This window comes from Myotis yumanensis, unplaced genomic scaffold (assembly GCF_028538775.1).
Source record: "Myotis yumanensis isolate MYYU_CA2020_CCGP unplaced genomic scaffold, mMyoYum1.0.hap1 SCAF_3, whole genome shotgun sequence".
In the NCBI taxonomy this organism is placed as follows: Eukaryota; Metazoa; Chordata; class Mammalia; order Chiroptera; family Vespertilionidae; genus Myotis; species Myotis yumanensis.
In genome coordinates, this window is record NW_027223754.1 from 72,985,433 (window position 1) to 73,002,225 (window position 16,793).

A 16,793-nucleotide genomic window follows, 5' to 3' on the forward strand; every position below is an offset into this window, starting at 1 on the left:
TATCATTATGCCATCGTGGTCTGAGAAGATGCTTTTTATGATTTCAATCTTCTTGAATTTGGGGAGACTTTGCTTGTGACCCAATATGTGGTCTATTTTTGAATATGTCCCATGAGCCCCTGAGAGGAATGTATATTCCGCAGCTGTGGGGTGTAGTGTTCTGAAGATGTCAATTAAGTCCATCTGCTCTAGGGAGTCATTTAGGATTGCTGTTTCTTTGCTGATTGTTTGTCTAGCGGATTTATCCAGTGATGTCAGTGGTGTATTAAAGTCCCCTACTATGATTGTATTATTGTCGATCTCTCCCCTTATATCTTCCAGAAGTTTTCTTATGTATGTGGGTGCTCCTGCATTGGGTGCATATATGTTTACCAGGGTTATATCTTCTTGTTGTATTGATCCCTTTAGTATTATGAAGTGGCCTTCCTTATCTCTGGTTATGGCCTTCACTTTGAGATGTATTTTGTCCGATATAAGTATTGCTACCCCAGCTTTCTTTTCCTTTCCATTTGCGTGAAAGATATTTTTCCATCCCTTCACTTTCAGTCTGTGTGAGTCCCTTCTAATGAGGTGGGTCTCTTGTAGACAGCAGATGTATGGGTCATGTTTTTTTATCCATTCAGCCACTCGATGTCTTTTGGTTGGAGCATTTAGCCCATTTACATTTAAAGTTATTATTAAAAGGTACTTGTTTGTAGCCATTTCTTTTTTTGTGTGTGTGTGGCTGTTTTCTTTCTGAGCTTGATATTTCTTCTTTTTACACCAGTCCCTTTAGCATTTCTTGCATGGCTGGCTTGGTGGTGATAAACTCCCTTAGCCCTTTTTTGTCTGTGAAGCTTCTTATTTCCCCTTCAAATTTGAATGATAGCCTTGCTGGATAGAGTATTCTTGGATTCAGTCCTTTGCTTTGCATCACTTTGTAGATTTCCGTCCATTCTTTTCTGGCCTGATGTGTTTCTGTTGAGAAATCATTTGATAATCTAATGGGAGATCCCTTGTATGTTACTTCCCGTCTCTCTCTTGCAGCCTGTAAGATTCTCTCTTTATCCTGAACATTTGCCATGGTAATTATGTGTCGTCTTGGTGTGGGTCTTTTCGGGTTCACCTTGTTTGGGACTCTCTGGGCTTGTGTGACTTTTTTCTTCCCCACCTGAGGGAAGTTTTCTGATATTATTTCTTCGAATAGGTTTTCTAATCCATGTTCATCTTTCTGTTGTTCTGGCACCCCTATTATTCGTATGTTGTTTCATTTCATGTTGTCCCAAAGTTCCCTTAGGCTCTCCTCCTGTCTTTTAATTTTTTTCTCCATTTGCAGTACAGTTTGAGTGTGTTTTGCTTCCTTTTCTTCTAATTCACTAATTCGATCCTCCGCTTCTCCCAGTCTACTGTTGATACTTTCAATGGTGTTTTTTATTGCAGTTATGTCGCTCTTCATTTCTTCTTGGGACTTACTTAACACTACGGTGTCGGGTGAATTTCCCGCCAAAATATAAGATGGCGGTTCGCATACGCAGGTAGGTATCTTTGTGAACGGCAAACAAACAAATATTTGGTAATACGCAGTTACAATCGGCCCGAGTTTACACGTTTCCCGCACTCCACCGCAAATCTATATGAACGGAGTTAAGACGGCTCCCGCGGAGTACACGCAATTCACGCGAGCCGACTTAACTCGTTTCCCGCAATCCAAGTGTTAAGTTGTTGATTTTTTCATCTGTTTCTTCTAGCTTCTTGCATAAGTAGTTGAGTTTTTCATCTGTTTCTTCTTGCTTCTTGAACATCCGGTGCATGTACTCTAGGAACCTTATTCTGAATTCTTTTTCCTTCATGTTGCATATCTCTGTCTCACTTAGCTGCTTTTCTGGCGAGTCCTCCTTTTCTTTCCTTTGGGGGTTTCTTTGTCTACCCATGTTTGATCTCACTGACATGACTAGTTGTTGAGTCGTTCAGTGGCTGGACCCTGGGTGGCAGTGGCTGCTCCCTGGGTGGCAGTGGCTCCTCGGGCTGTGGTTGCTCCTTGGGCGGTTGTGGTAGCAGCTGCTCCTCTGTTGATAGCAGAGCCTCTGGTGGGTGCTGTTCACAGTTGTGGTGGCTCTTCTGGCTGGTGGAGGGAGGCTTCACACACAGCAACTGTTCCCCAGGCAGAGCGTGTGGTGATCAGGAGGCCGCTGTTGCTTGAATCTTTCCGTGGAGGGGTGCAGGTCTCCTCTGGGCTCTTGCAGTCGCACTGCTTGCGAGTCGTTGCCTCCGGGTTAGTAGCTGCCGGGTTAGTAGCCGATCTCTGGATCTGTGCTTTCTTTTTTTAAAATATATTTTTATTGATTTGAGTGTTGGGGTCCAACCCCAGCAGGTCCAGGGGTTCCCCAAGGTGTGGACAGAGTCAGTGAAGAAGGAATGACAGCAGCCTAGCCAGGATCTCTAGCCAGGATCTCCAGCCAAGTTCTGGTCGCCTCTATTTGTTCTTAAAATCATTTAATTCATATTATTCAATGGCTTGTAAAGGATTTGGTACTAAGTCATTAGAATAGCTTCAGGGAAATGGAAAACAAAACAAAACAAAATAAATGTTCTCCATTTTTTTAAAGAAGGCTAGCACAGACCAGATAGAGCCATATCTTCCTCTCTCTCTCTCTCTCTCTCTCTCTCTCTCTCTCTGACACAAAATAATATCAAATTCACTTACATATACAATTTTACATATATTATTAATAAAATATAAACTTGATAAAGGTAAATATAGCTGATTTTACTGAATATCAGAAAATTATTAAATAAGTGAATATGCATAAAATATTCTTGGATGGAAAGACTTCTAGTATACAGTTGCCAATGCCCATATATATTAATTTATAAATATACTGTAGTGATAAAAATCACAAAACAATACAGGTTAAACTGAAAAAAACTCTTCTTTAAAAAAATAATTACAAAACTGATATAATCTGCAAAAGAAGAATTTTGTTGTTAAATGTTAAACAGTACTCTAAAGCTAAAACAATTGAAACTTATAATATTGTCACAAGCAATTGATGAACAAAGAGAAAATAGATTATTCAGAAATAATACAATTATTTTCAATGCATTAAGTAATAGTAAAGTATGATATCAAATAATTGGGTAATGAAATAAACAAAGTAATAAATGGTTATTTTGTCAAGTAAACATTTGGAAACAAAATTATAAATTACTTCTCTATAAAATGCCAACCAACAAAATTATTTCAGATGAATTAAACAGCTAAAGGAAAACATAAACCTTGAGAGTTCTGGATAAAAATCTTAGATGGTTAATTATATATACTTGGTATAAAAGATGACTCTACACCTCCAGAAGAAACAATAAGGAAAAAATTGATAGATCAAACTGCATAAAAAATGTAAACTTCTGTACTTAAAAAAAATAATTACCTCTGCCCAGCTGGCATGGCTCATTGGTTGAACCTATGAGCCAGAAGGTCACGGTTCTATTCCCACTCAGAGCATATGGCAGGGTTGTGGGCTTGATCCCCAGTGGGGAACATGCAGGAGGCAGCTGATCAATGATTCTCTCTCATCATTGATGTCTCCATCTCTCTCTCCCTCTCCCTTCCTCTCTGAAATCAATAAAAATATATTTAAAAGAAAAAAAATAATCACCTCATAAACAAATTAAAATGACAAGAACACACTGGGAAAAATAACATATTTGGCAGAAAACAAATGATAGTCTTACTAAATTGTTTTTGCATATCAATAAGAAAACATGAACAGCATTAGAAAAACAGATGAAGGATATAACAGCAAGTCACCAAAGAAAAATATAAATGGTTAAGATATATAATAAATGTTTAGTCTTTCTAGTAGAAAAAGATACAGAAATTTTGTCAAATTGCCAAATATTAAAAGTACTAGAACTCAATGTTTGAAATTTCATATGTATCTCCATACTTTGTGTTGAAGATGTTAGTTTTATAACCTTATGCATAAAATATGGTGATACACACACACACACACACACACACACACACATACATATGTAATCGTAGGAAAGCTCATATCTTTGTGAAAATTCATTATAAGGCAATGGCTTGGAATTTATTCCAAAGGCAGGGTAGTGGGAACAGTATGTCCAAGTTGCAGGCAATAAGGAGGTGCATTTTGTGCAGAGAATTTACAACAATAATAAAGCTGACAAGAGAACAGTTTGCTTTTATTCTCTCCATGCACAGCCAATTTGAAACAATATCAGTGATTTAAATATGCCTGCCCACTAGGCTGGACTACTACTATCTAACTTTGGTGCTCTACTGTTCTGGGCAATAAGAAAAATGCAAAAATATGTAATGAATAATAATTACCATTCTATTCATTTATAATTAAAAGAAAACACTCTCCTAAATGCCTAATATTATAAGATTAGTAAAATCATGAAACATTTATATTTCACAATCATTAAAAATGATGGTGCTATTCTGTGCTTGTTCATCAATGGTATATTGTTAAATAAAATTAAATACAGGACACAAATTTTCACTCAATCTGTTTTTAGATGTATTTATATTAAATATATAATTTTAAATATATTTTATTGATTTCAGAGAGGAAGGGAGAAGGAGAGATAGAAACATCGATGAGAGAGAATCATTGATTGGCTGTCTCCTACACACCCCATACTGGAGATTGAGCCCACAACCTGGGTATGTGCCCTGACTGGGAATTGAAATGTGACCTCCTGGTTCATAGGTTGACACACAACCACTGAGCCAGGACGGCTAAGCATCTATTATATTACGTTCAATAAAAGGTTACCAAATAATAGTTTTAATCACAATATGATTTAAAATTTTTATCATTCTGTAAGAGAGAGATACCAGAAAAGATAAACAGGATCTATAACACCTGATCCACCCAATGTGCCTGCATGTGGTGTACACACACACACACACACACACACGCACACGCACATGCACACACTCACATACACACGTTTTATTAGTGTAGTTGTCCTCAAACTTTGCTGCACATTAGAATATCCTGAGGAGATTTTAATATCCTAATACCCAGAAATCATTCACATCAATTAAATCAGAATCCCAAGTGGGGCCAGGGAGAGACCAAGCATCAGCATTTTTAAAAGTTCCCTGATGGGTCCAACATTCAGCTAAATTTAGAACCAACTGATTGCATCCTGGCTGCTCACATGTGGCTCATGGATCTGCATGCTCCAGCACCCACCCCTGGGAGCTAGTAAAAAGGCAGAATATTGGGTCCCATTACAGACCAAAATCAGCATTTTATAATAAGATCCTTCGTGTTTTAGTAAAGTGCAAGCAACATCTTTGTTTCCATCTTTAAAATACTTGATTTCAATAGAGGAAATGGCTATGGGGTTCAAAGTAAGTCTAAAAAACATCAAATCACTAAAATTCTATCTAAAAACTCAGATTCCTGGAGACCAAGATGGCGGCATAGGTAAACACCGGAGATTGCTGCCGCAAACCACCACTTCAAAAATACAACTAAAAGACGGAACGGACATCACCCAGAACCACAGGAAGGCTGGCTGAGGAGAGACTCTTCAACTAGAAGGAAAGACAACAGCATACCAAGGCTCAGAGGAGGCGCAGTGTGGAAAATACAAAGGTACGGAGGTGCGCACGCAAAGTGGGCTGGTGGCTGAGGGCGCGGTTGTCTTTTTCAAGCAGGAGGGAGTCTCAGACTCTGAGCTCCAGATCCAGGCGAGTCTCTAGGGACTCAGATTCAAACGGGAGAAGCGGGATTATCTGGCATCAGTTGGAACGTGAGGGCAGCTTTCTCTCCGAGGTTTGCAGCGGTTGCTGGGGTTCTGAGAAGCAGAGCCTCTGGGAACGGGACTGAGAGCAGCCATAACTGCTCCCTCCGCCCATCCTGTTGATCCCGCCCCACCCAAGCCCTGCGCAGAGCCATTTGTCGGATCGCCTCAGGCAAAGGCTAGATTAGCACCTCTCCAGAGGACAGAAGTTTTGCCACGGCAGACACAGCTGATTCTCACAGCCAGTCGACCTGGTGGTCAAATCCCTCTAGCATTAACTACAACAATCAAGACTTAACTAGAACAAGACTGCGCACAAAGACCACTAGGGGGTGCACCAAGAAAGCATAAAAAATGCGGAGACAAAAAACATGACCAAAATGGAGGATATAGAGCTAAAAAATGCAATTTTGAGGGCTTGCAATAATGTACTAGAAGCTGCCAATAAACTTGATGAGAGACTCACGAAAACTAATGAGACCCTCGATGCTATGATAAAGAACCAACTAGAAATTAAGCATACACGGACTGAAATAAAGAATATTATACAGACACCCAATAGCAGACCAGAGGAGCACAAGAATCAAGTCAAAGATTTGAAATGCGATGAAGCAAAAAACACCCAACCGGAAAAGCAAAATGAAAAAAGAATCCAAAAATACGAAGATAGTGTAAGGAGCCTCTGGGACAACTTCAAGCTTACCAACATCAGAATTATAGGGGTACCAGAAGGTGAGAGAGAGCAAGATATTGAAAACCTATTTGAAGAAATAATGGCAGAAAACGTCCCCCCACCTGGTGAAAGAAATGGACTTCCAGGTCCAAGAAGCGCAGAGAACCCCAAACAAAAGGAATTCAAAGAGGACCACACCAAGACACATCATCATTAAAATGCCAAGAGCAAAAGACAAAGAGAGAATCTTAAAAGCAGCAAGAGAAAGAGACTCAATTACCTACAAAGGAATACCCATACGACTGTCAGCTGATTTCTCAACAGAAACTTTGCAGGCCAGAAGGGAATGGCAAGAAATATTCAAAGTGATGAATACCAGGAACCTACAACCAAGATTACTTTATCCAGCAAAGCTATCATTCAGAATTGAAGGTCAGATAAAGAGCTTCACAGATAAGGAAAAGCTGAAGGAGTTCATCACCACTAAACCAGTATTATACGAAATGCTGAAAGGTATCCTTTAAGAAGAGGAAGAAGAAAAAGGTAAAGATACAAATTGTGAACAACAAACATGCATCTATCAACAAGTGAATCTAAGAATCAAGTGAATAAATAATATGATGTACAGAATGAACTGGTGATTATAATAGAATCAGCGACATAGAAAGGGAATGGACTGACTATTCTTGGGGGGGAAAGGAGAATGGGAGATGCGGGAAGAGACTGGACAAAAATCGTGCACCTATGGATGAGGACAATGGGTGGGGAGTGAGGGCGGAGGGTGGGGTGGGAACTGGGAGGAGGGGAGTTATGGGGGGGGGAAGAGGAACAAATGTAATCTGAACAATAAAGATTTAATAAAAAAAAATTCTGAAACTCATGAACACATAAAAAAATAAAAAATAAATAAAAACTCAGATTCCTACTCATTTTACATTCCTTTGTCTAGAAGGGAGTGCAAACAATTTTTATTAATCCATAATCAATAAGAAAATAAAGCAACTAAAGGTTCATTGGAAACAGATTTACAAAGTAATGTATTTCCTTGCTCTTGGGAAGAACAAATTGCATCATGATTTTTCTTTCTCTTTTGTCTATGGGAAAAAGAAATTCCAGACTTTGAGTTCAATATTAATTTATTTGTTTTTTGCAGACATATTAGCCAAGTAACTTCATAAGCTGTACTTTAATAAATTTGCCAGGTCTCTAGAAAAATTAGGTGACATATCTCTTGTCCAGATCAAAAGAACATCTGAGTCATTCTTATTTGATATTCTAATCCCAGCTGTTGTTTAAGTAACAAACTGCAAATGAGTAAAGTTATTAAAAGAAAAATAAAACCCTGAAGTCTGGGGAGGGGTATTAAAATGAGACAAACTTTTAAATTAAAAAAGCAACTGCCATACAAAGTATTTTGTGTAGGAACTAAATTTACATAATGGAAACTCCAGGCAACCTGAATCAAAGCAATAACCCAATGCAATAACAACTTTATTAAGATAACATCTATATACATTTAGAAAATAAAGGCATTTCCCTCAGCTTTGACATGGTATTCTCCTAGTAGAAACCAGCATTATAAACTCTCAGTAACAGAAGAAAGTTGGCTGACACACTGATGTTTCTTGTGTTAACATGTTAATGCAAACTCAGTTTCTTAGCAACTATAAATATCACCACTGTTCTATATATGGTGGATGGAAGTTTAAATTGAATTCTGTATCATAAAATTTTATTAGGGCTTCAGAGTTTTTTAAAAAAAACTCTCTTTCCTTATTTATTGAATCCTCATCAAAACTCTGTAATTGATTATCTCCATTATAGAGACAGAGAAATAAAACTTGAAGTAATTCTATAGCCTATCTAAGAACACATGTCGGCAAGTGGAAGAGCATAAACTCAAATCTAGATCTTTCATTCCAAATTTCTCCCATATTACAGCTTCTTTTCATGTAATTTAATTCTATCTCTTTCAATATTTTTGCTCATTGTTTTTTGTGATCACACATGCACATACATACATTCATACATACACATATGTGCATACACCCACACACACACACACACACACATGCACTTTTGAGTAATCCTGGCCAAAATCCAAGTCAGAATTTGTTACATAAGTAGATTCATATAAGCTGCATTTTCAAATTCTAATGCCAGCTGTATATCTCTAGGCAAATTAATATGAACATAGGGTCTTTGTTGGTTCTCCCATTATTCTGAGAGTTAGCATTAAATTCTGCTTCTTCTGCAGATTATCCTCAGTGTGCTTGCCCAAATTAGCAAGGGAATAGTTCCGCAGACAATATTATTGATGGTTCTGCAACATATAGTTAGTTCTTAACTAAATTCTACTTTTTATAGAAAGGTCATGCCAAGTCTGTCTATATGTGCCAGAGCACTCCTTATTGTATACCCTGTTTTATTTTTATTGTCTTATTGTAATGTGATTTTTATTTTTATTTTTTTGTATTGTGTTTTTAAAATTATCTAGGGTATTTTTGTGGTACTAACACAACACATAGTAAATTAATATAAAACTATCTAGAAGGCAGGTTAGAGTTTGCTTATTTAAACATAACAAATAGTCACAAAATTTCTCACATCATTTTTCTAGAACTCATTTGGATTTACTTTTTTTTTTTTAATATATTGATTTTTTACAGAGCGGAAGGGAGAGGGATAGAGAGTCAGAAACATCGATGAGAGAGAATCATCAATCAACTGCCTCCTACACACCCCCTACTGGGGATGTGCCCCCAACCAAGGTACATGCCCTTGACCGGAATCGAACCTGGGACCCTTGAGTCCGTAGGCCGACGCTCTATCCACTGAGCCAAACTGGTTAGGCCTGGATTTACTTCTTATCCATGCTAGTTCACTTGGTTATCTTTTTTTATATGTCTGTGGTAAGCATGTCCATGTATATCAAGGTGAAAGAAAATTTTCAGGAATTCTAACAAATCATGATGTTAATATTTCCCAAACTATAATTTTACACTTAATGAAATCATGGAAATAAAACCCATGGAGAAAATAATTGGAAATAGACATAAATTAATAATACCAAACACAACAGAAACAATCAATACTCAATTCTAAATAATTTCTATTCTAAGGAATTTATAATGATTTCTCCAATACCATTTTATGTTTTTTCAGCAAGCACAATAATTCTCATTACAAATAGAGATCCCTTTGGGATATTCTCGTTATTATTAGTTATTCTCTAATCTTTGAAGGCAATTGTACTCATTACAAAATATAGAACTTAAAACTAAGAAAAACAAATCTTAATTAAAGTACCTACTTACTTAAATATTCAGATATTTTCTCAACATTTATTCTGCGGGTATAGAGGTATCTGATTCAATTCGATAAACTAAAATTTTAATCCAATTTATGCTAAATGTTATCTTAGTAAAAATTAAATATTTTCTCATGTTCATTATTAGAGTTAGAAAATCATATATTAACCAACCACTATTTAAAAGGGAAAACAAGTTATTAAAGTTACTGCCATCACATTTAAGGAAACATGTTAATTATAACATAAAAATTATCATTGTTGCAGTAGTCTCCAAATGTGGCCCCTCAATGAACCATGACTTCCAGTATTTAGTCCTTTATACACTTAGTTTACCTGAATATGGGCTGACACTGCAACTTGCTTTTGACCTATCAGAGGCAGTATAATTGTTTCTATCTTCAAGGTTAGATCATAAGAAGCTCTATAACAGGTGTGGGCAACCTTTTTGTGAGTGCGTGCCAAAACCAGCAAAATCTCTGACTCAAAATTCTTTTGCGTGCCAACCCTAATTCTTTTAGAATATGTTACACCTACTTGATATCTCTTAAGGTGTACGTATGTGAAGAACCTTAAATAATAAAATTCATTTGAGCGACAAAAACACAGTATATGATGATAAAAAATACATTTATTTTTTAATGTATACATGTTATGTAAAATTATTTATTTATCTAAGATGCACCTACACTGAATTTACCTGAAAAATAAAAAAGTCAATATTTAGAAAAAAATTGTAAATGGAAGATTATAAGAGAGGGTTTCGCGTGCCAGCAAAAGTTACTGGTGTGCCATGTTTGGCACACGTGCCAGGGGTTGCCCACCCCTACCCTATAACTTATACCAAAATCTCTTGAAATGTTTCTTTCTCCTAAGAAGCCCTTCTGCCTTAAAGCTACCATGTTGTGAGGAGCCCAAAATAATTACAGTGAGGGAGACAGAGACAGACAGAAAGACAGATGGAGACAGACCAGACATGTGCATGAAGCCTTCTTAAACGTTTCATCCTAGAACATGGCATATATGGAAGAACCCAGGCATGAAATAAGGCTGACAGAACTGAGGCTCCATCAGATATCTGAGCTAGGTAACTCATCTACCTGTCTCTAACCATGGAAACCCCAGTTATACCAGATGAGAACTCAGACAATGAGGAGCAGACATGAGCCATTCTCACTATATTCTGATGGAAATCCTGACCCACAGAACTGGAAGCATAATTGTTATGCAAATGAGCCAGAAGATGGCCTCTGTGTTTTGGTCCCTAAGCCAAAATTGGTTATTTTTTACTGCAGACTGAAACCTCTTAGTTCAAAATCCCTCCACTGTCAAACTTTTAGACATTCAATTGGTTTAAAAATAGCTCAAACAAGCAGATTTTTAGTCATAATAGAGATAGCCTGCTTTGCATACTCCGAGAAACCTCACCCAACACCTGCCAGCAGAGATAAGGTAAATCTATGATTAAAAGACTCCAAGCTTTGACTGTTCTTCAGAGCTTTCTGGCTCAAAGACTTTCTGCTGAACAACATCACCAGGTGCCCTAAACATGTTAACCCCTCAATAGCGTCTGGACAGACTCCTACTCTGAGAGATTTCCCCACGTGCAGACCTGTCAAAGCATAACCCAATCCAGCCAGTATAGGTTCCTGTCACTTCCTGGTCACCGATTCGTGCACCAGTGGGGTCCCTTGGCCTGGCCTGCACCCTCTTGTAATCTGAGACCCCTCGGGGGATGTTAGATAGAATGATATCTTAGTAAAAATTATTATTTTCTCTCTATTCCCACAGGCCAGGCTGAGGGACACCACAGTCCTCTAGTATGCATATAAGATCTTTGGTTAATCTCTTCCCACACTCCCCCAACCCCCCTTTCCTCTGAGATTCATCAATGGCCAATGCACATCATAGCCCACCAGCCAGTGGGCCAGTGGGCCAGTGGGCTGGTTGGCCAGTGGGTCGGTGGGCCGGTTGGATGATCGCTTAGCCTTTTTATATAGATAGATGATTAAATTTTATCTCAATCTTCTTAAAAGTATGTGGAATGGTAATTTTTTTTTTTTTTTTTTTTTTTTTTACCAATAAGGATACTGAGTTACCAGAGAAGGGATAGGGTCAAGCCTCAAAACCCTCTCTAACTCTTATCTTCATAAAAAATTTGATTTCTGCATGCTAACTCCCGAAGGAAGATACAGTTGGCTAACTTTCATTTGCAAAGGGGAAATGAAGCTGCATTAAAGTGATGTTTTTGATAAGCTTAATGTATGTAGATATATTTGATTTTTTTGGAAGGGAACAACTGCTTGCCTAAAGTTATTAAACACACTGTACAATGTCAAACATCAGTGAAAATCTAATCATGAACTTGCATGTCTCAGCTGGTATGGCTCCTGTGCCAAGGCTAAGAAAACCCAGGAAAACCAGGAGGTCACTATGCCTGATTGATGGGTTCAGTCAAATCATGATAAGCAGAAGCCAAAACTATGTAAAACTGAGAGTTGATATACAAAGACAAGACACAGACAAATATTGCAGCCAAGTAAAAATGACCAGTTAAGCTATAATGAAGGGACAGAATGATAGGCAAAAACAATGGCAAGAATTCCTCATAGTATGACAACTAAGAGTATGAATTAAGAAAAATAGAGAAAAGGTAACAAAATGCCAGAAACAAGTTGAAATTTGACCTATTGTAGGAGCAGAAGTAACATGTAAACCTATTTCATAAATTATGAAGCAGCAAAAAATTTTATCTATTATTAGGTATTATGTTTGTTATTTTTCCTTTTTATTGAATTTATTGGAGTGACACTGGTTAACAATATTATATAGGTTCCAGGTGCACAATTCTACAACATTTAATCAATTAAATTTCACCATATGTCCCTGCGAGGAAAGGATGATACTGGTCTTTGTCACCATTGCAAGCCCAGTATCACATTTAGAAGCCATCACAAAAGTAAGGGTTCAGCATTATTTGTTGAATGATTAAATGAATAAGTGGAACCACCCAGGTGAATACCGTCTCATCATATTAAGGCTCTATACTGTCTTCCTCAAATGCAATATTTCCTTCTCTGTGCTCATAACAAGCTCTGTTTATGTTAGTATCATATTTATCACATTAATGGTTATATAAATTTCTATTTTCCAACATAGATTGTGAGTTCTTTAGAGCCTTGAAGTTAGAAATCATGTGTTGATCACTGTTGTATCCTAGGACCTTTTACAGTGCTGGATACATCACAGGAACTCAAAAGTGGAAAGATGAACTCTGTCAGCTTTAAAATTCCAATTGGCCTTGCTTCAAGAACAAACCCATTTGTACACAGGACAGAAAGCCAGGTATTATTGAGGAAAATTGCTTAATCTGCTCTAGGTATTACAGATAATGTCCTGAATCTTCGTAGTTTCATAATAATTTAAAACATTCTTCTTCTCCTTCTACACCTTCTCCTTCTATTTCTTCTTTTCTTTCTCCTCCTCTTCCTTCTTCGCCTCTTTTTCCTCTTCTTTTTCTCCTTTTTCCTCTCCCTCCTCCTCCTCCTCCTCCTCCACCTCTTCCTTCATTTATAAATATAAGCCACATATTAAGACTTCATTGCCCTTTCAGAACAAACAAAATATATCATGGTAATTTTATATTATTTGGAAAAGGATAGACTTTAAATCCAAAATACATAGGGTTTTAACAATTAAAGTAAAGCATTAGTTTATAAAGCAGGTGATCGAGTTTTAAAGTTCATTATCCAGAAATATGATGAGATGTCGAGTGTGTTTCTCTCCACATCCTGCATGGTTCAGGGTTCGGGTCTGGAAGAGGAGCCGCACACAAATGAAAGAGAAATGACACAAGATAATTTGGAAATATTGGGGGACCAGGTGGGCAAGTCCAACTCAAGGAGAGGGACTTCCACTGATGCTCAGGCGGCTCCAATCTTTGATTTGATGTGGGGTAGCCCTAAGGAAAGGAGGTTTCAATGACACACAGATTAGCTCATCAGCAGACAATTTCCAGAAATAGGCAGAATATCTAATCAACAATAATCAACAAGGATTTACATGAGTATCTAAGGAATTAAGTGAATTAAGGTGGGGATGATGCTTCAGCTATCATTATCTAGATTAACTGGGTGGTACCAAGATTAACTGGGTGGTGCACAGCTCCGACCTTTGCTAGGGCTTCGAAGGTCACTAGCTTTGGGGGGTCTCTACTCTTCTCTGCTAGTGAAGATGATAGGTGGTCTCTGACATCTCCCCTGCTGGGGTCCTGCCCCAGCAGGTCCAGGGGTCCCCAAAGGTGTGGAAAGAGTCAGCGAAGAAGGAATGACACGGAGACAGCCTTCAGTTGATCAGCAGCCTAGCCAGGATCTCCAGCCAAGTTCTGGTCAGGATCTCCAGCCAAGCTCTGGTCAGGATCTCCAGCGAAGTTCTGGTATTAGGTTCTCTTGCCATGTTCTCTCGATAGGTTCTCCAGATTCTCCAGCCAGGTTCTGTCCAGGTTCTCCTGCCATGTTCTGTCTAGGTTCTCCAGCCAGGTTCTATAGCCAAGTTCTGTGTCTAGGTTCTTCAGCCAAGTTCTGTAGTCAGGTTCTGTCCAGGATCTTTTGCCATGTTCTATCCAGGTTCTGTCTCTAGGTTCTTCAGCCAGGTTCTCTCGCTAGGTTCTGTTTCTAGGTTCTGTCTCTAGGTTCTGACTCTAGGTTCTGACTCTAGGTTCTGTGTCTGGGTTCTGTGTCTAGGTTCTGTATTGGATCTCCAGCCAAGTTCTGGTTAAGATCTGATCAGGATCTGATGAGGATCTGATGTTTATTGTCTTGTTACATCCGTATTTATACCAGTCGATTTTAATCCTGTCAATTTCTATTACAAAGGTTAGGGCGTTTCTTATCTCCATTCCAGGGAGTAAAGATTATGTAGCTTAACTACCCGCCTGGCACTTAATTAAGGGATTGTATCCCCTCCCTAACCTCAGGGAAAAATCCCCACCTGGGGAAACAACCTTTCTTGGAGAGGTGACCTTGGTCAAAACACATAGCGCTAAGGGGAGTAAAACATATTAAGAACAGTATGCTATATACGCCAGGTCCCTTGAAACATACTTCTCTGCAGCGACTGTGTCAAGCAGCAAGGGTGGACCGGATCCCGGCACTCCCCCTTCTTTTTCCCTTAAAAATTCTTGTATCTGTAGACCAGAAATATAAGAACAAGTCCCAATTTCAATGTCCAACAGTTCTTTTTTTTTTTTCAGATGAAGCTCATCTTCGCATCATTTGGCACCCAAAGGAAGAGGAGGGGGCACTGCAATGGGGACTGCTGATACTGCCTCTTCTGTGTTTTCATTGTTGATCCTATTGGCCAAATCAGGTACACACGCAGGTATCAGTGTTGCTGCTATTCTTCTGATCCTTGCAGGACAGTTAGATGTCCATCTCAAACTGAGCACCATCCCCAACTGCATGCTTTCTGTCATGATTGTTCAGGTTGTTCAAATTGTTTACTTCTACTTTGGAGTCCTCGATTAAGATGCCAGGGCTGGTGACTCCTGGGATATTGGGCAGATGGCAGGGTGGGGTCTGAGCCATGGGAGAATTTCGATGATCCAACAGAAACTTTCGATCATAAATGATTCAGGTTCCTCCTGGTGTGGTGGAGAAGAGCGTCCCCCAGGGCATGGTGCAATAGTCATGAGGTAGCTGCTGGCGTCTCTGATGGGCATGGTGCAGGTGGGGATGGCAGGGCTTTGGCTGGGCTGGTGGCCGCTTTCAGGGGATGAGGACATGGCTCTGGGCGCAGGATCTCGGGCTTTGTGCGGCGGGAGGGCAGGCAGGCGGGCAGCAGCCACAGCAGCAGCAGCAGCCGCAGCAGCAGCAGTAGCAGCCGCGGCGGGGGCTGGGTGTGCTCCGCTCCCTCCTCTCAGGCTTCCTCTCCTTCCCTCATCTGCTCAGCTCCTGCCCCCGCCCTCTCAGCTGCCACCGCCACCTGGTTCTCAGCCAGCAGCCTCAGCAGCAGGAGCAGCTGCAGCAGCGGCTACGACCAATGTCCAACAGTTCTGAGACTAAGTTTCAATGTCGGACAGTTCATGTGTATATGCCAGCAATACATGCTGGTTCTGGATGGTGGACAAATGGTGGAAAAGCAAGTCTGTCCCTCTCTGGTTTGGTCCTGGGCAAAATGCAGCGATGCATACCTGGTGACTGCTAGCATGGCCAGACATCTTCACCATCTCCATCTCTGAACTGTCTCTTTCCTGTCGTGGTGGCTGGAGCAATCTGGTCAGTTTCTCTCTGGGATTTGTTGTTGCAGGAATCCACATTGTCTTGCAGCTATTCTTTGAAAATATACAAACATATTCTCGACCAAAGGTTAATTTGCCCAAATGATTTTCCTTTGGCTTATTTTGACATTATGTGTGTTTTCCTGGGTGTCTTGCCATTAGCATTATAAATGAAAAATTTTATCTAAATGTAATTTAGTTACAGGATCTGTTTCCTTACATGGCATTTTTCCACTATATTTTTCCACTATATTTTTCCACTATCCCCACTTTTTTTATTTTATTATTAGGAGGATATTTGGAAATTTTATAATGCAGTCTAGATAACTTTAAATGTTATTTTTTTGCACAAAAATATGACTGCTTTAGTTCATTGCATGTTAAGCAATTTTACCACGAAATGAAAATGTTGGTTAGTACTTCTTGAATAATTACTTATTTCAAATTATCCAAATTTAATTAATTTGAAAACTTGACTACTATTTTACTGTCAAATTTAATACTCTAAAACAATCTTAATTTACATTGTGAATATTAATGGAAAGGATTATTTTGCATCCTTGTGAAGGCCCTGAGCATTCCTGTTGTTAGGCTAGATTTAGATATAGGATAGCTGCTGTTAGCCAAGTCTCTGTTTTCTGGGTCCTGAACTCAGCTGGACCAAGTCTCTTTCTGTTATCTGGGTCCCAATCGGGGCTGGGCATGGGAAGCGAGAAGCAGCCACAGGGGCAGGAAACCTCCCTCAGAAGGGGTGAGTGTTCAAG

At 39.0% G+C, this 16,793-nt stretch overlaps 1 pseudogene; it reads right to left on the minus strand.

Moving 5' to 3' along the window:
• Window positions 1–15,114: 15,114 nt before the first annotated feature.
• LOC139005031 (eukaryotic translation initiation factor 4E-binding protein 2 pseudogene) lies at window positions 15,115–15,534 on the minus strand (annotated as a pseudogene).
• Between the last annotated feature and the right edge of the window lie 1,259 nt (window positions 15,535–16,793).